Here is a 20,722-nt window from a genome sequence, read left to right on the forward strand (position 1 = left end):
ACAAAGAAAACTTAAAAACTACCTTATACTCAAAAATCTATAATTAAAGTTTTGCATGTGACAACAAACATATTTCAGTCCAGGTTTCTAGAAATACAAACATGGCAAAGAACTAGGTTTACTCCTTTCTCCTATGGTAGCTAAAAAGAATAAAAATAATAAAACTTTTTCTTACTATACCTTCTTCTTATTCTCTTTTCATATGCTCTCTAGTCAAAACTTGCTTTCACTAGCATATTATAAACCTAACTTATAAAAACCAAGCAAAAAAAAAAGCTTCTCTGATATCATCTCATTTCCATACATTTTCCAGGCTTGTATCAGTTAATCAAAAATTACTTAGCTTTTGGCACAGAAATCCCATCTAGTATAGAGCAAAGAACAAAGAATCCTTAAATGCAAATAATCCTTTTGTATGGAAAAATCTGTGGGAAATGCTGAGGGGAGGAGAAAAGAAGGAAGCAGCAAACTTTACAAGAGCTTATGCCTTGAGATTCCTTGATGCTCCTTGTGGTAAAAAAAAGGGCCATTTCCCAAGCTAATATACAAAATAAAGGAAACCAAGCAGTTTCTGATGAAGGATTTTTATTTTTCTGAATTCCACTGGAGTATTTTAATTTGTTAGAAGTGTCCTATGTATGTCAGGCCCATTCAGCTTTAACCATCTCAAGTACCACTTAAAAATGATTCAAACAATTTATTGAAAACCACACTAAAATGCTTATCAATCATGTAATTTATAGAGTGTTTAAAGACAGTATTTTATATAAACTCAGACTTATTAATAAGTTCTTTACCACATGGAAATAGTCTATTTAAGATAGACATTTATTTTAGCTGCGCATATTTCCTGCGGTCTTCCTAAAAGAATGCTCAATTTAGCACTTACGTGGCAATTATTTCAACTACATTTGTGAACTTTATAATAGAGATTTCTGTGTTGCAGACTTACTACAGGTTTTATTACCAAGAAAATGGTGATAAAGTTGTTGTGAAAACATAGGTAATTTAAAACAAACAAAGCAACCCCCGATGAATACACTCTCCCTTCCCTCAAGATTAAGAATGGCTATAGGGCTAAGTCATTCAGAGTCCTCTAATTCCTTCAGTAAAATCAGATGTCTATAATTATGATGCTCAAAAGTTCCCCTTCCTATTTCCTTTGTATTTTAATTACACACATGTGTTCTTTATTATTTTACTCCTCAGAACTCAAGCCTGATGCAGAGGAGGAGCAAGCAACAGCTTTTTTCATGTGGCTTCCTGGGTTTGCACTAGACCCAAAATTAAACAAGAAGCTTTCTGTACTTGGGACAGATGGGAACATGACTCGGTGCAAGTTTGAGCAAAGCTCTGCCCTGCCTGGCACAATCAGTGTCCTACATTAATGTGCTGTGCTCCAGGGGCTCTTTTCAGGTACAAATCCACCTAGTGAGCTTGCTGGATCTGTGAGGCTGCAGTGAATTAAGGGATGAAGTCACACTGAGGTGCCATCTGGGGCACTTCCTTGCCCAGAGGGCAGCGTGTCTGTCCCTGCAGAGGCACTGCCTGCTGGGCACAGCTGCACAGGACATGGCCAGAGCCAGCAGCTGCTGGGATGTGGGCAGGGAATGCACAGCAGAGACACGCACCCCAAAGGCTCTATCTAAATCACAAAGCCTCTTCCTTCCCTTTTACAACAGCACCAGTCACTAAGTGCATCAGGACACTTTTGTTCCAACATACAAAATTCCAAGGAACAGAGTAAAATTCTTTTTTGCTTGCATTTGTATAAATATGAACAAATATTTTGCCATCCGAGACAGCTTCTTTTAATCTGACAGCAAAGGTGAAACCAACGAGAAGCTTGTCTGTGCTTGAATATATATCACAGCATGTATAAACAGCTAGAGATGGCAAACTCCTGGTAATTTATATGCAGGATATCTGGGTTTTTCTTGTTAATTTTGATTCTTACTCTATGAGATTGTTATCTCAAGTCCTTCTTTGGTATCAAAAAGCCATGATAAATCATGTCTCAATACTTCACTGACGTATTTTTTTCTTTAGAACAGCAAAGCACATATTGCACCGTTTTTGCTCAGATACCCTTATGTGATACCGGATCTCAGTACCTTCTTCAGGCAGAGATGCACAGCTCACTGATTTCAGAAATGGTTTTCAACAATTACAGTGCAGAGATGATGGCACTGGGGTGGGCTAATGACTCTCCCTCTCTGGGCATTTCACTTGCCTGAAGATGTCTAGCCACATAGCACAGTACTTCTCCTGTCTTGGGGAGGGTTTTCCCCAGACACATCAAGAAGCACATACTCCACTTTATCAGACTTGGCAGTCTGTGTAGCTGCATTTTTCAACTTAGGATGATTCCCTTCTTTCCCCCATATGACGGATGGAGCAGTGTCAGAATTTTTTCCATCCTACTTTCCATTCATAAGTTTAAGACAAGGTATTTAAGTCCTATTTATTTGAAAAAACAATTAAAACCATCAAGGTCTGGCAATTTGGTGAATAATTCTAATGGAAGCCAAAGAACTGTTCAATCTAAGCACCTATTTTAGGTCTTATTGCTGCCATGAGACTGTAAAGAAACCAGTCTGCATCTCTTGCAGTAACAAGGGATTTCTTCTCCTGGTCACAGCAAAGACTGATGTAGTGGCAAAGGGGCAATTGCACCAGTGGAGCAGAAGAGCTGAACACATAGAAACCCTTTTTGACTCACTGGATTTCAGCAGGGAGATATTCCAAGGGATCACATTAGAGCTGCAGCTCAAAATAACACCATCTAAATTATACAGAAACTGTGGCTTTAATGCCTCAGCAGCCAGCCTTCAGGGCTTTATATTATAATATAATAACATAATAATATAATATATACTATCTCTGGCAATCTGGGGCCAGTTAGAAGTGGAACTTCTTTCCTTAGGTGTGGAACAGAGCACAGACATCTTTATCTCTGCAGAGAAGGGATTTCATGCTGATGAGAAAAACTTTACCTTTCTGAAATTAAAATCAAACAATGCTGCTTTATGCAAAAAGTGAACCAAGATGATCATTGTCTAGTATATAATAGCTACTGTGGTAAAATATAACAATATTTTAACACTAAATGACATTATATCAACTGCATTTTATGTAAAACAAAGTCTCATGTACGTATCTTGTCCATATTACTTGCAACATACTCAACACCTCCTAGCCGATGTTTTTCCTATGGTTCTAGCTTAGATTTTGCTACCTTCCTTTCACAAAGTCAAACTAATGCCATAGAGGTCAAATCCGTTGTAGAACTTGATTTCTGAAGTACCATTTTGCCAGTCACAGTCTATGATTTGTTGCCAAACATCTTTGTACGTGATGGATCTACTGAAGAACCAACATGGTCTGAATCAACTCCAGAATCTTGTACGTAAGATACAAAAACTAGAAACTGAATTTTTATTTTGTATAAATTTGTGAATATCTACTGAATCAGAAAGCATGTTTTGATTAATCAGAAAGATGCATTTTTAAAAATTTTCAATATTAATCTGTCTTTTCGAGAGACCAAAGCCTGAAGACAAGAATTTTGCATTTCTTCACTTCTCAGCAAATTACTATATTCTGAATTTTCTGATTTTCTCTTTAGCTGTCAGGAGTGGGGTGAGGCTAGAGAATACTGCGGAGATTTAATAACTGAAGGACTTTTCAAATAGCAGCTATATGTAATGTGAAAACAGGACTTGATAATGGAGATACCACAACATCCCAGCCAAACCAAACGAAAGCAGCAGCAGCAGCAGCTGAGTCTGAAGGAGTCCTACCCTCCTAGGTCTACTGAAAAACGAAGTGCAGCATGATCAGCATGCAATAAAACAGATAGGCTTTGGCTGCGTCAGCTTTGTAATCACTGTATAAAATTAATTTTACTTGCTGGAAGGCAGTATGGTCCAGCAAACAGGACTGGACAGGGAATTAGGCAGTGTCAGTTCCCTTCTGCCACTGGCCTGAATTATGAGGTGGAAGGAACACCTGAGTCCTGCATTTAGTGCCTGTGTACATGGACGAACAGAGCAAAATGCTTGGAGAGCTCCAGACTCAGAGAGCTCTGAACAAAAACGCATGGCAGATCCAGCCTGTGTGTAAATACACAAAGCAAAGCATCCATCTGTGCCCTGAGCCTTCATAAGTACTGGGTGTCACAGACAATAACCAAGACAAAGACATTTCAACAAAATGTACTTCTTACTCCTGCAGCAACTTAAAAAACCCTAAACCTACCTACAAACTACAAGTATATATAATTTCTACTTTCATGCCTATATTTTACTATGGCCATGAAGAAAATTATTTTCATTTTACAACGACAAATATTTCTGGGAGAAAAAAAAAAAAAAAAAACAGTCTGGAAGAGAAGTCTGAATGCATATTTCTGTTATTTATGTCATTCCAAAAATTAGGTTATTGCTGGATTTCCTTCTCCATTGCATCTAGTAAGTGTTTAAATCTTTCTGGATCCACGTTGATACACTTTGTTAAACAATCACCTGCTGTAATAAGCAATACACCAACTTCCCAAGCTCCTAATACATAACTCAATCACCCAGCACAGAAAAACAGTATTTAGAGTTGGCAGCTAAGAATATTTTCCAGATATATGTTTCACAAAAGTACAACAAGCTACTCCTAAATAACAGATAATTCCTCTATAATCATTACATAGAATAATCATACAAAGACAGCTCTCTTAGCTGGCAAAACTGCAAATCATAACTGCATAGGAACTAAGATGAAAGAAAGCTTGAAGTATGAATTTCATAAGGTGAACTGTTTATTTTGACTTCTAAAAATCCATCCCCCCCAAATATTAAAGCTTCAAAATCCAAAGCACATGTACAGAGCTCATTTCACTTAATTAGTTCCATTCAAAACAGATTTCTGATCCATATGCTTGATTGTGGTAAAACTCAAAGATTCTACAAAATACACGTTACTAATTCAAAGGAACAGAATAGAGTCTTGTGATTCAGGTACAAAAGAGGGAAATGAAGACCCATGTTCTGAGCTCTGTCACTCCAACCTCCCAGAGTTCAGAATTTACATTTTGTGACTCAGAGTTCCACTGTGTGAAAAAAGCTCTTCAAAAATTATTTCCCATTTTTATTTTGCCACCATGAGGACAATCATAGCTGCTCCTAAAACCCTTTGACAGATGATACTTCTGCCATTAGCTACTGATAAGTGACTCAAATAGGAATACCCTAAGTCTAGGACAAAATACCAACGAGAAAAATATCTGAAGAAATACGTGAATTTTACAGATCTCCAGAAGACATAGGAACAAGACTAAAAATTATGCATGCTGATAGTGGTTCACTCTTGAAAATCCAGTATAACTCTGACTCATTCATCCCCCTTCCTCTTACAGAACTTCCCTTCTCAGAGACAGGAAACATAGGAAAAAAAGAATTAGCAAAAAAAAAAACAAAACCCCACAACAAAAAAAAATCCTTCCCTTTCCCCCCACTCAAAACAACAATCCCACCAAAAAAAAAAAAAAAAAAAAAAAAAAAAAAAAAAAAAAAAAAGACAAAAAAATCCCTCCCCCAACACTTCTTTTTTAGAAATCTACAGGTGTAGAATGCAGTCAGATAATCTTAACAATGGAGCATTCCTTAGCACTTCAGAGGAAGCAAAGGAAACCAAAGGTTCCTGTCAATATGCTTGCAGAGAAAAAAAAATACCTACCATCATATTTGGCAATCAGATCTACTCTGCTTCTGTGCAATGATTATTTTTAAAAGCTATATAAGGACAGGGTATTGTTCAGGGACCAAAGTATATGAGCCTATTCTTGGGATGAAATGTCCCTGAGACTAAGAATAATCATCAGCTCCGTTTCCTACTTGTGCCGCTGATTCATGGAAGGAACACATACAACTAAACTTTGCTGTGTTTGAATATTCTTCATCTGTAAGCTGCCACACAAACAAAACCTAAAAACCTGCCTTAACACAGCAAGATTTAGCCAATAACTAAATCTATCATATATTAAGTATAAAAAAAAATATATAAAATTGTAAGAAAGTAACTGGAGACAAGTATAAGTTTTCTTTTAATCCTGCAAGAGCTGGGTTTATCATGGGTAGGAAAGCAGCATCCTTCCTTGAATGCCTTCTCATCAGCCTCTTTGTGACAGATACAAGGAATATGGCACAAGTCTGTGCTATTCACAATGGACACTCCAAAGGAGGAAATGGCAGACTTTGGGTAAGGATTGGGCAAGGATGTGTGGGAAAACAAAAAGCTGATTCCAATGTCACCTTGACTTTTCCTCCATCTCTTCCTTTCCTTAGAAATCATTTTAGTTGATACACCAACTTTCACCAGCGGCCTGGTTCCTTTTGTTCTCGTATTTTTAAAAATATATTAAAATGGGAGAAGGCAATGCTTGAAGAATTCACAATTTCATTTCATCTTGTGAAACTGCTTATCAGTTGCCCTCGCTTTTATAGCAGGTATTTACTGCCCAATTTATACAAAAAAACAAGAATTAACTTAATGTACAACAGCTTAGTAAAGAAAGTGGAATACAAACACAGAGGAAGGAAGAAGGCCAGGGGTTTTGCCAGTCTATGACACTACAAACTGATGAGTCTGTCTGCTCACTGCTCTTTCATTTTTGAACTGTCAAGCCGCTGTGCCACCAACATCTCTGAAGTAAAGTTCTATCCAAGGATTATGTTCGCTTTTTGCTAAAAAAAAATGCTTCATACAGCAGCAACCATGAACAGCTCTTGTCAGCTGGGCTTTCGGCTTCACAGTCCAAGTTTTGAAAATTTCATTACCTCCAGTTCTGTCCAAGGGGCATTTATCCACATATAAACGTCTCAAGGTACTCCTAAACAATTTTAATTTCTTTCCTCCCTAGTCCTGTGGTATATGAGGTAAAAAATATAACCATGAAATGAAAACCTAAGGAGTACTGGCAGGAGTAAGAAGCAACAAAGGAAACAGTCTGCAAAACGTGAGTTGTCAACGATAAAGAGGTGTTGACAAGCTAAAGATTTAATAATTTTGCCCATAATTATTACCTTTAATTACTTATGCAGAAGGATAGAAACTACACATTAAAAAAAACCCCAACCTCTAGAGAATGATACTCTGAAAGAAATTTGCACGAAACTGATCTGAATATTTACTAGTGCAAATACTTTGTGAAGGATAGTCAATCCTATAACATCTTAAGTAGCAACATAAACGAAGAGCTAACAGACCTATTGATTTTATTACAAAGGCTTTCAATGGACCTACTAGATCATCCTTACGAAATACATGATTTAACATCCTTAATCTAATACATATAGAGATATAAAAACAGCTCGACACTGGCTCTTTACTTTTATTTGTCACCTTTTAACAGTCCATTGCTTTTGCACTATGGTTCCATCAGTAACATCATGTTGTTCAAGCACTGCTTGTTTCCTCCAACCTCCTCCCATAGAAGTATTTGTCTACAATGGTCCAATATTATTTAACTGAACACTGACTTAAGTCTAAAGCCTAATATCTGTATGTATAAATAAAACTGAAGTTCTCATAGAATTCTTCAGGAACAGCAGTAAACTCAGTCTTTGAAAAGCTGAATTAATTCACTGAACACACAAATACAAAAAAACTTGTTAAAAACACTAATTAATTAATATGAAACATGGAAGACTGAATTAGTATCCTTTCACTATCTTCCAAAGCCTTCTTTAAGTGGAAGACATATTCAAAACAACACTCAGCCAAAATAAGCGGTCCTAAAGACACAGGTGTGGTTGTTATAATTTTTTAGTACCTGATTAGGCCAGTAAACACCCTGAATTTCACTGCAAAGTGAGGTCACTACTATTATTCATACTATCCATGTACTGGAAGTATAACTGATATTACTAAAAGGTGTTAACATTTCCCAATATAACGCTCCTCCTCATAATTCTTGTCAGGATCACTTGGTTTGAAGACTATTTGCAGACAAAGCACATCTGTGCTGAGCCAAGCAAAGCTGTGTGCAGAAAAGGGACCCCTCTACATGAACCAATTCGAGTGACTCCAGAAGGGGTAAGAGGCAAGAGGCTGAATTTGGCACAAATCCTGCCACAGCCAACACAACAGGCAAAGGCCAGGGATGGCTCAAGCAGATACTGATGTGGCTAAAGGCTTATCCCCCTGACAGCAATTGAGCATCAGCAAAGGAAAGTAGTTTACTTCTGTGTCACGCTTCATCTAGTTTGCTGTCGTGCAAAAAACTCAGGAAACTCAGTGGTTCTGAGGTGCTAATACCAATAAAACACGTGTGCCATGCAGCACCCCGAGTGATTCTTTTCCTGTGCAGGTCTGCCTCCCATCTGAGCAGCAAACAATTGATTATGCTTCACTTCAATGGTTTGCAGTGTGCTAATTTCCTACACAGAAACAGTCCAGAACATGTACTCAGGCTTCTTCCAGGGATTTTTATTCAGACTATTCACCTTAAAAAATGTTGTTATGATGTTTTCTAAGTAAAATAAACTAAAAAGAGATTCATGAGCATTCTTAGCAACAGGCAAAAAGTACTTATAATTCAAAACCTACTGAATTTTACAACAGTATAGTTTTTATCAAGGCAGATCTTTCTGATAGTTAGAGAGTGAATCCTAAACTTTTTAGGCCTACTGCTCATCACATTAATAACTCTGGAAAAAAATCTGCAACACAATTTAGCCATTTCTGAAAGCAGGACTGGTAAATAGTTTTTTTCTGACATTAAGGACTTTTGGCAAACTAATATCCATATGAGTATTTTTCCATTTATATACTTCTCACGTACCTAAACCCATTTTTGATATTTAACAGATATTTAACAGCCTCTTGGTTAGACAGACACAAGTTTGGCTAAATGATGAAACTGAGGGAAATCTTATCCAAGAGGGCCCAAAACAAAATTCAAAATTCTCAGCTCTGAATTCTGAGCTCATGGTAGTTGACAAAATACATGAAACACTTGCAGACAAAACTTAAGTTTTTAACACAGAATCTTATTCCTGGCAAATCTTTTGAGACCTTACCTTTTCAGTTATGATTTTGCTTTTGTTTGTATCAATTGTAAGAAGTACAGTAGTACTTCTTACTGATCTTATGGATCAGATCTTCTAATGCAGATCAGGGATCTAAAGAGAAACTTTAAAATAATATCCACTTTCTTGCATTGGGAGTGCATATAAGTATCAAAACTTCTGTATTTTTAGAAGTGCCGTAACCTGCAGAGGTGCTTAGAACCTGCTGCATCACACATGATTTCCACTGAGTGCGAGTCAACAAGCTGTTCCAACATTCCCAAGAGCCTGGCCAAAAAGGAATTTTCCTGGCTGAGTTGCTTCTGAGACTTCTCTGAGAGAAAATATTAAACTGCACATTTTGCCCCAGAATTCAACTTCAGAAAAAATACTTGGATTTCACTTTTTGAGCCTCTTGTGCATCGTCACCTCTACTTATTTGTTCTGTGGTAGTGATAAGAGCCTCTCATCAAAAGCAGAATTGTTTCACAAAAACTAACCCTCTTCATCCTCTGTAGCTTCCTGTCAAAAGTATCATCATTAAATGAGTAGAGAAACTCTCCAACTCTACACTTTAACAAATACATTTTCTCACAGACCTTCAAATATATGAGAATTTTGACCCTAAGCCCTGAAATCAGATTTCATGTAGGCAGATGCTCTCATTACAGCATTCTATGCACTGTCACTAAAGCATTCTAAGAGTATTTTAGACCACATGAAAACATATTATTTATTCAAAGTGGAAATCCAAATGAGAGCTACATAACCCATCAAAATATAATAATCAGCCTTCGAAACACGTCTCAAGGTATTGAATTCCTATCAAACATGTAATAAAAATTTCCATTTCCTCAGATGCACTCTAATCAAATCTACCTGAAATCACTCACTGGAAATGATTTAAACATTACTTAGAACTGAGATGCAGCTTGTTTGCAACATTCAGGTAACAGAAATCTGTGTCCCATAGCTAAGCAGTGTCACACAAATGCATATGGCATAAAAACATACAAAATAAGAGATAGGAAGTACTGGAACTGTATGTGGGTCTCAGAATAACCACTGGGGTTTTATTTACTGAGAGACTGTAAAGTGACTTTCATTGAGAGAGGAAAAGTACCATCTCTGGCCAGAACAGTAAACAACGTACCCTATTCCCTTTCACATACACCCTGAGGCACTCAGTGGCCTGTCCTCCTGCATATGAGGAGCACATCTAAACCATTTAACTCCAGATGCATTGCTGCCACATTACGTTAGGAACTTTATCTGTACAGAATAGCAGGGAGAGAAAAATCTAATCCTCGGCTCCAAAATGCCACTTGAAATGGTGCTGTGAGTACTTATGGCCCTTGAGGAACAGGTCAGTGTGTACCCAACAGGACAGTTAGGAATAATCTGGCATCAAGGGAATACAGCACAGACCTTGGTCAAAGTCTAACAGATTTTATAATAAGATGTGTGATTTCACACTAAGTAGAAAACAGCAGAACTGGCTGAAATATTTTCATCAGTAATTTGGACAGTAAAAGCAGGCACTAAAACACAGAAGGATACAGCTAGACAGACAGGTGTGTTTTTCACGTAAACCCAGGCAGAACTTTTGCCTTCAGGAAATACTGATGTCAAATCTCCAAACAGAAGCTGTCCATACAAATCAAAATAAAGCATTTTGCTTCTTCACTCTTTATCTCCCATGAAAAGCAAAGGAAGAGAAAAGAATGAAAACGATTGAGAAGTTATTTGCAAAAAAAATTACTTACATTACTTTCCTTTTTTTGGTCTGAAGTACAGTAACAAATGAAGCTTATTATTTTTTTTTTTACACGAAGCTATTCAAAGGCAGTAAGGCTGACAGATAACTGCAAATACTGCAGAGTGACTGCACAACAAAAACAGCAGATGAAGTTCAATATACGTGAAAGCACAATGTATTTGAACAAAAAACCTTGACCTGATGTAGAAAACAGTAGGTTCTGAGCTGTCCATTGTCACTCAGAAGCAAAATTTTCAATTATGATGGGTAATTCCATAAAATATATATGACCAGTGCTCATCAGCAATAAAAACCCAGATCAAATATTGTGAATTATTAGCAAAAGAAGAGAGGAAAAAACCCAGAAAACATAATTATGCCACCATGTAGAAACACAGTCACCTGTTATCGAAACAGAGATGTAAGAGATAAGCTGAAAGACAAGTGAGGCCATCAAAGGTAAGAAATGGCTACAAATTGAGGAGGAATTAAGTATGGTGGGACTCTTCACGTTGGATGAGTAACCACAGAGGAACTCTGATAGAGATCTACAAATTGCAAGCGACATAAGGAAGATGGATGAGGACTGACAGTAACTAGGAACATTTAGTGACGGTGACAGGAAGCAAGCTCAAAAAATCCCTGATCCACAGAAGTTGTTGCCTAAGGATACTGAAGAGGCAAGTTTAAATAGGTTTGAGGGGAAGCTGGGAAAACACCAGGAAGAGCTGCTTCACTGAAGGTTACAAAAGTAACAAAGCACAAGAGGTTCAGGAAATCCCTTAGCTAAAAATGGCCAAAGGCTGAGAGAGTACTAGGGAAACGTACTAAATTATACCTGTTTGCCCCATTTATTCTTCCTAGGGTATCTCCTTATGCTCACCACTGAAAGCAAGAATGACTATAATGATTCAGATCAGGTTCCATCTTAAAAACAAGACACAGCACTCAAGATGTAAAAGAACATGGTTCATAGGTTACCCCCAAAGCTCATACAATTTGATTGCACTGAACTTCTAATACCTGATCTCATAAATTAATAACTTATCTCATAAATACTCATAAATTAATTTTGGATGCCTTGGTAAATGGAAGCCTCCTACTGTTGGCAATCATTTTTTTTTCACCTCGATGACTTAGATTAAAAAGTTGAAGTTGCCGAAATCACAGCCTGTATCATGAGTGTGGCTACTTGTTTCACCAGAGGAGAGTGGCCTGGCAATGTCTGGCAGCAGGAAAGGGCAGGTGCTGGAGCAGCACTGCATGAAGCAAAGACTGAGAGAAGTACCAGGGTAGATCAGGAGCAGAGCCCTGTTCTGTGCTTTAAAATGATAGCTGCAACAAGAACCTACAAGGGTACTTGCCAACACCGGAGATGTGAGGAGTGTTAAGAGGGCTGGTGGTGAAATCGAATCACAGATGTCTTCCAAGATAATCAGCTTCAAGAGTGAAAGCCAAGTAAGATAGTATTCCTAAAATTAGATGAAGAGCCTCATAGAGGGCAAGTGTCCAAAGAGAAAAGGTTACTACACCACAGCTGCAGTGGAAACTTCCAAATTCTGAGCACCAATGTGAAAATCTGTTTTACTTACAGCTAAATTTTATCACATGCAGGCCATTAAAACAATACATGAATAGAATCACAACTGGACACAAAATACACTAAAATTCCTTCTGGTAAAAACAGTTTTTAAGGCATGAAGGTTCCAGGAGTCACACCCGAAGAGTTTACTCCCCCGAGACAACACTTGTGCAGCTTTGCCTAGCAAGACAGTTCACTTTGCTACTTGCAAAAGTAAACACTTGATGAGATTATGGATTCCTGGAACAATCCATCAGTCTCTGAAAACAAATTGCTTTGAAACAGGAATGCAAACCTAAGGACAATACTGTTCTTCTCTCAAACACTGAAGCATTCCAGCTCTTGCTACCAAAGCAAGTAAGAACAAGAGACAGAAATTGAAGCAAACAAAAATCTCTGGATACTAAGGTATCCAGCTGCAAATTTCTAATCACTCTTTTTTTTCATGAATCATCCTTAAAATTACTGCACTAAGTATCTTCACCACCTGAAAATACTTATATTAAGATTACATTAAATTATACTATTTATTTAGTTTTTGGACCCAACACTTCAATTTCTTTAATTATTTGAATGCTGTAGCTAAATTAAATATTTAAATATACTCTTAAGAGCCATTGGGCTAAAATATTCACAGTCAGAAACATATTCCCACTTCTCTTTTTTCAGATCAGCCACCTTGGTATAGGAAAGGAGCATTAACTACCAAAGTATACCATGTATTGAATCACCCTTTGATATTATGAATAATGAGACAACTGTTTAGATCTGAAGGGAAACAGAACTGGAAAAATAAAACTGCATTCCTTCCATCTCTGGGGAAGCTCAGAGCACCAGCTACCATGGCAGGTAACCAGCTGAGGTTTGGCACAGTTTGAAATACCCTTGACAAAGAGCTTCACTCGGCGTGGCACATTTGGTGTTGGAAACCCTTTCATCCATATTAGCATTTTTCATCCCACATAAGAGACGTCTGACATGGGGTGGATGACAAATAATATTGCTGTAATAACCATATATGAGTTACTATAAGAAATACTTGTGATCAATAGCTATTGTTGCCTCTTACAGTCAAACGAACCATAAAGCCTCTGTTCTAGTGACTGAAAAAGGATCATTACCAAAAAAATAAAAAAAACACACAAAAAAAAAACCAACACCAAAACAAACAACAACAAAAAAAAAAAAATCACCAAAAAATCAAAACTATTACAGCAAACTACAAGAGAGAATACTTGAGAAGCTTGTGCAGCCAACTTGAAAAATATCTCAGTCTCTATCAGCAAAAAGAGCTCTTGAAAGCTTTGGTGCCCCAAGTCCCCACACAGCCTGCCCTGTCCCTGGACAACTTCCCAGAAAAAGCAACGTCCTGTATACCAGTTTCCACCAGAAGTCCCACAGTACTCGTTCACTCCTCCTATTCCCTAATGGCTAAAAGTAAATTTTTCATCTGGCTCCCAGAGAAGAGAAAGGAAGGACTGTGAGAGACAGACAGGGAAAGGGAAACAGAGAAGGCAAAGGCCGAATAGCTATCCTGGAGCTTCTTGCTTCCCACCCACCAAGCCACATTCCACAGCCCCACAAGGGAGAGACCCCTCTTTAGTACAGAAGATAAAGCAGTATCTGACATGAAGCATTCTCATACAGAACGTGCACCCATGGAAAAGACTGACACAAACCATGAAATATCCCGTGTGTTGCATTCATGTGCTCATAGCAGTCTAAAGCCCACTGGTAAACATTTAGGAAGAGAAAAAAGCCTTACTTTATGTTAATATCCTGAACACAGAAATTCCCAAAGACTTCTCCTGAGAGCTTGAGGATTAAAAGGCTTGGCTAGCATGTCACAGTGACTCATTGCTTAAATCCAGAATATTAAAAGATAAGCTAGCCAGACGAAACTTTACTTTTGCCGTAAGTGATGGTAATTAAAAGGTCAAGAGATCTAGAGAAGGTATTGAGAGAAAAACCGCAGAAGGAGGAAATGAGCAGGACATTAAAAATATATATTTTAAAAGATGAGGATTAAAGGAGGATAAAATAAAACCCTTTGAAAGCTGAAAATGAGAAAAGGATGAAAAGGTAGAAATGAAATTGCAAAATTTATGTCTCTAATTCTTCCTTCAGAACTTTATAGTTCACATTTTCTTCCAGGTTTAGTCACCTTAATTGCACATATGATTCACAGCAGGCTCACTTGCTAGTAACAGAAGATTCATGATTAAGAAGGCACAGTAAGTTTTGATTTCAATAGCAAAGACCTCAGTATATCTGGAAAAATTATTTCAGTCAAAATGCACAAGTATGTGACGAATAACTCTCGATTTGATTTTTTCCAATTCTTGCTTTTTCTACAGTCTGGCTGGAAAGAGTCTAGTAATAACAGCAACAATGTACTAACACTGAGCAGTTCATCAACATCTCACACTAGCTGTACATAACTCTCTTAGGAGAGCACAAAAGCTATTTCTTTCCAAAAGCAAGCCCTTAGTATATGTTAGGAACAATATAAATTATTTTGGATTCAGACTCTGCTAGACAGCAGCTTCAATTTGTAACATTACTCAAAGAATCACAACTGTGGAAATAAGAAAATGTTTTTAAAGTACTTAATTCCGAAGAGTCTGCTTTAGCTTCCCTTAAATGTTTTTAATAGTAAGTATGTTTAAGGAAAATGCCACAGGGACAACTTAGCTTCTTTTGGAAGAAAGGGCAACGATAAATAAATCATTTCTTACCAAAACTCTCAGCGCACTTAACGGTAAATTTGAATGTTGATGAAGCAATAGGAATGTGTTCACGAGGGGGAATGGTTTTTCCTGCAGACCAAAGTTGAACCCTCAACTACAGAGTTTAATCAGTCAAAATGGAGAACATTAACACTGCAGAGGATCTCTGAAAGAGGCATGTCTCTCCAGGCAGGTGCTGGGAGGTCACAGACATTTTGCTGCAGGCTGGGGATTTGAGCCTGTCATGTGCTGTTTTAGCTTTCCACACTTGTGCCTGGGCAAATTAACCACCAACAAGTGTAAAACATCAACTCCAACCCTGTACAGCTGCAAGTACATAGGTGCTGCTTCCCTGTGGCTCAGGGCCAGCATGATCCTATACCACCATTTTACCCTCCTACAGCTCACAGTCAGCTCTTCCACAATGGGTAATTAAACACAACATTATTTTTATCATCAAGGCCAGGGGTGCAGGGAGGGAGCCAGAGTAGGAGATCCTGGAAGCATTCAATAAAAACATCCACCCCACTTGTGCATGGGAAACCTGAGCTTTTCAAGCTGTACTGAAGTAATTTCACAGTCAATCCACAGAACTCAGCGGATCCTGCTGTAAACAAGTCTTGGCTGAAAACAATATTCATCCCACTACAAATCTAGTGCTATACTTAGAATAGATGGCCTAAATTCTAGCTAGCTTTCTGAGTGCTTATATTTGAAAATGCCTGAAAGGAAAGCCCACTGAGAAGCTACAATAACATAAAAAATAAAATAAAATAAAATAAAATAAAATAAAATAAAATAAAATAAAATAAAATAAAATAAAATAAAATAAAATAAAATAAAATAAAATAAGGCACTAAATGCCTTTGATCTAAAATTATGTTTTCTCCCCAGGTAACAGGATTCTCATAGGAAAAGACTTCCCTTGACTTAAAATATAATAATATACATTTATACTTTGTTTCAAGAATCACTATATCAGACTACATTATTTTAAGTCTTTGACTTTTTACAACTTACAAACCTACAGAACTGCAAATATATCCACTTAGGATAAATCAAATTTTCCTCTGCTTGCTCAACAACTCTCTCTGTTAAAACAAACCCAGACTAATAATTTTTGTCTAAAAAATGAAAATCTGAAAAAGCTTTGGATCACATATTTATGAGGTAAACACTAGAAAGAAGTTTTTATAAAATTTAACAGCCAACAGAATTCTGTGACACCATAAAGTGGAGACCCTTTCAACCTGCAAATTCAGGAAAACCTTGAGATAATGGAAAGGCACAGAAGATAAATCACCATATGACTTACTGTTACAGGGCTACAAACACCAATATGTGTCACTGAAACATTAGTCCAAAGGCCATCACTTAGCATTTCTCAGACTGCAAAGATTTGCTCCCAGGTCCAGAACTTTAAGTGACACTATTTTAATAGTAGCCCCAAGACCTCTTAGGGTTAAGTGTAAAGGGACAAATACTTCATCTCCAGTATTGAGAATGTCTTGTATCCATGAATTAATGTAGTTGTAGTTACTGTATTATAAATTCCTAATCCAAACAGAGACCCCTAATTTTAATCAGCTGAACAATGAGGCAACCTTAAGGCAAGTCTTAATGCTGATTTTCTCTGACAAAGAACTTTGTTGCAGCTACCCTGCCTCTGCCACAGTTTTATGTGAAGCAAGTATCTCACAACAACTTCCCATCAGCTCATTAACATCCTCCACCATCTCTCTCAACAGCAAAACCATCTATGTAGATGCAAACAAAAACCAGAAATCCTCTTTCCATAGAGGACTACAGCCTGCAGCAGCCAGCACTATCAACTGAAATCCTCCCCCTGTTACATAACAAGGATTAAAAAGAGAGAGGTTACAACAAGTATTACTCTGCATTTTATTATGTCTTCTGACAACAAGTAATAAATCCTTCTCCTAATTATTAATCTTTAACTACTGACTTTTATAATGATTAGCTTCTATTATAATACACTGAAAGAGCAACAAGGTCTCTCCAAAGATAGTGACAGGAAGCTGAAAATCAAGACCAAAAATATTTCTTCAGTTTAAGAATTCCTCATTCGAAGTTTCACTATTCATACAGGCTTCTTGGGATTAGTTTTCTCCATGTATGAAAAAGTTTCAGCTTGTGGTGAGGAGAGAGGTATGGCTTCCTGAAACCCCTTCAGAATAAGTGTGTTTGGGATACTCTTGGGACACTTACTGTCCCTTGTGCACCATCATTCACCCTCTGGATACAGTGCAGCCTGGTAAAACATCTCTTCAACAGAGAGCAAAAGACATGGTATTAGTTATCCTTCATTACACAGGACAAGGTGATCCTTTTATTACAAAATTCATACAAACCATAATACCAAGAATATATGCAATATATGGTAGGATTTACCTGAAACCCATGTCATAAAAACAGTGTGCTGTTTCTGCATGGTAAATGTCACATTAGCACATTATATAACAAATATAACATTCTCTTCTATTCCTAACTTTATATTATCTGCCTAGTCTAACACATTCACCTCTGCCCTTTGGTATTTTCTTTAGATTACTTGCAATAATTTTAACATTTATTCAGCTGACTTGAAAGGTATTTTTCAGCTACAAGTAGGAGTAGGTAAGTATTAGCTATCTATATAACTAAAAACCTAGTTCTGTCCTGTATGCCTTTTGGTACCAGAGGGCATTGAGATACACATACGTGAAAATATATATATATATTTATATGTAATTGGCAATTAGCTTAAAAAGGTGGTGCTGGGTTAAAGGTTGACCTCAATGACCTTAGAGGTCTTTTGCCACCCAAACCATTCTGTGTTTCATTGAAACAACAACAGCAGGACACTTCGTCTCCAACACTGTAACTCAAACTGAAGCGGACATTCTTTTGTTAAGATATGCAGACTCCAGACACATTTTGAGTGTTGTCCCCAGCCCCACACTTCCTTTCATGCTCTCAGTTGCAATTAAGATTTCTTAGGTGCATGACATATCACAATCAGACACCAGTAATATATTTACATACCTTGCATCAGATTACACATTTTGTCCCCTCAGGAATGAAAAGCTTTCCCTTGCACCATAAATTATTCTCATGCTCTGTGCAACCAAAGCACCTCAAAGAAAAGGCAGGATCAGGCAGCAGATGCACTGCTGGCACTGCTTGCCTCAAGCAGGGTCCCAGCTTGGGAAGTGCTCCTCACACAGGGAGAACAATCCACCCTGGTTAAGCCCTCAACTCTACACAGTCTTTCCTGCTTCTGTCACGAAAGACCAATATTATGTAAATAACTTAACTAAGGGGTTCATGAACCTCTGCGCAGCAGCATGTTGCAAGACAGTAACAATTTATTTTAACTAGAGTGTTAAAATGAACAGTTTGAACAGTGTTTGCTATATTCCACAGCAAATACACAGCCAATGTTTGCTTCTCCGATTGTAAGACAAAGCGAAGGCTAAGGTAAGTTTTTAATAATAAAAGCCCTGACTACACTGCGTTGTGTGCATTTCCTTGTAATAGGAAATACAACAGGGCCAGGGCATGAGCACTCCTGGCTGCAGACAGGTGCCTTGCCATAATTGTCCCAGCCCTACCAGACTTCTGCCACACAATTCACGTATGATTCAGGTGACAGCTCCCATGGGAGACCATTCCCAGCAGGCCCAGTGGATCAGCTCTCCCTGAGTTTAGAGGAAGGCATGTCCTCCTAGACACATGTATCATATCACACACTATGACTGCACACAATGAGCATGAGCACGTTTTATTACTGAACACAAAAACGGCCATCAATGTTAGAATGGAAATCTAGGGAAAACTGGCCACCAGGGATCTAACTCAGGGACATTCTTAAGGCTCACAGACAACAGTGAAACACAGCAAACGTACAAGTGCCTGATCAATTAAAAATGAAGCCTAAAAATATCAGAGTTAACCTGCAAGAGAAAGTCAATACTAATTCAACTCAAACTTCTGTAATGCTCATTTCTGTTGAAGAAAATATGTTAGTTGTGAATACCAGCATATGTACCCAAGAAAAAAAGAGCAAAGGAAAAACAGACTGAGTTTTTAAATAGAAGTCAAGAAACAATAAAGCATGCTCCTCTTCTAATAAAAATGTACCAGAAGTTTTACAGTGTAAAAACCTGAATATTCACTCTCAAAAGCACAATGCTATTTCAGCATCTGTTGAAAACACTGCATTATCTCAGAATGTAACTATGACATAAATATATAGAACTATAAATACAATTACATCTGTAGCTTTTATCTAAAGTAAAGTATCTAAATATGTTATGCATGAGATTATCAAATCCAGGAGTAAAACATCAGATTTTGATAAAGGCTGAGATATTCTAGAGTTTATATGGCATTAAATTTTGTTCTAAAGAGAGACAGACCCTTAAAAGGGAGAAAAAAACATCATGAAGTCCACTGGAACTTCCAGCACTCCCCTTCTTTTTACAGGAAAGTAGTCAAATTTAAACCATGCGAGTTTGTATGAAAGAATTTCTCCTGCACATACAGATACGAAGTTGCGTATTTTGTTTAAAGTAGATTATAGTATTTTTAAAACAAAACAACCCAAATGCTAAAGAACTAAAGAACAATGCTGCATACCCTAAGATTACCTGTAAGATGAAAGTAACTTTATGAAGCACTCATACTTGTTTATTCTACTGATATGCAACACTTGCTGAGACCACTTGAAGATCTTCTTCCTATTTTAAAGTTTTCGTATCTACTTTGTTCAGCTGAACTGAGATTAGACTTTTGCTCAAATGAAATTATAGGGAAAAATCTATCTTATGGAAGGGGCAAAACCAGAGAACTTCCCAAAAATGAGATTTGTGTTGAAGCTCCTTTTCTTGTGAACAATCTGTTCCAAATTTTCCTGTTTCAAAGTCAGCAGCAGTTTCCATACTGATAATTAGTCACTCCAATGAACGCACAGCAATTTCCACCCAATTCAACAGGGTAAGAATTCAATCGGGTAGGAAACAACACATTCTCTGTGACAAGTAAGCACATTATTGCCAGACTCTTCTGCACGAAGAAACTTCACAAACCCACCAGAAAAAAAAAAAATGCATCAAAACTCCATATGACGATTCTTCCACACATGATTTATCAGGTGGTATTAAAGCTTCAAAACAATATTTACATCTGGCTGATTTTTTTTTCCCCCCTGCACATGCCACACAGGAAATCATTTAATGCCATTATACTTCAGGGTGCAGTATTGTAATCGAGCTCCTGAGCTGATGTAAAAGGGTTTTTGTCCCACTGTAACAGCCCAATCTCAGATCTTACTGGGAATAAAGGTCTGGATTTTAAATTGGTTAATTTGGGACTTCTTTTGTGTTGGGGAGCAGGGATTGGTTTTGTTGGGGAGCCTGGTGTTGGGGTTTGTATTTTCCAGCATAATACTCAGAACACCAAAATAATTTTTCATTTTTACACGTTTTTTCAGAAAAAAAAGAAATGTTTTTCCCTACAATTTAACTAGCAAGTTGCAAACTCCCTCAAAACAGAGGTATCTAATTGAAATTTTGACTCATGCTTAGTTAGA

At 37.5% G+C, this 20,722-nt stretch overlaps 1 protein-coding gene across 2 annotated transcripts in view; it reads right to left on the reverse strand.

Annotated features, from left to right (window-relative positions):
- The window catches only part of CBLB (Cbl proto-oncogene B), a 128,211-nt gene that overhangs the window by 60,900 nt on the left and 46,589 nt on the right, over positions 1-20,722 (reverse strand). The gene's annotated exons all lie outside the window — the stretch shown is intronic.

The sequence above is a fragment of the Zosterops lateralis genome, assembly GCF_965231275.1.
Source record: "Zosterops lateralis genome assembly, chromosome: 2".
NCBI lineage: Eukaryota > Metazoa > Chordata > Aves > Passeriformes > Zosteropidae > Zosterops > Zosterops lateralis.